Below are 291 nucleotides of genomic sequence, written 5' to 3' on the forward strand. Positions count from 1 at the left end.
TCTTTATCATATGGATGCTAGCGACACTATCATATACGTGAGCCAAAATGCGCAAACGGTCCCGGGCAAAGGTAAGGCGACACCCGTGGGGATACCGTGCGTGAGGCCGCAAAGTGATATGAGGTGTTACCGGCTAGATCGATGTGACATTGAGTCGGGGTCCTGACAACGACGGACGCCGAGACGAGCACGTGACACCACCGCCACCCTGTCTTAGCGTAACGCGAGTCGAGGCGGACGTCGTCGCGGTAGCGACGACGGACGCCGAGACGAGCACATGACACCATTCCC

The sequence above is a fragment of the Triticum dicoccoides genome, chromosome 2B, assembly GCF_002162155.2.
Source record: "Triticum dicoccoides isolate Atlit2015 ecotype Zavitan chromosome 2B, WEW_v2.0, whole genome shotgun sequence".
In the NCBI taxonomy this organism is placed as follows: Eukaryota; Viridiplantae; Streptophyta; class Magnoliopsida; order Poales; family Poaceae; genus Triticum; species Triticum dicoccoides.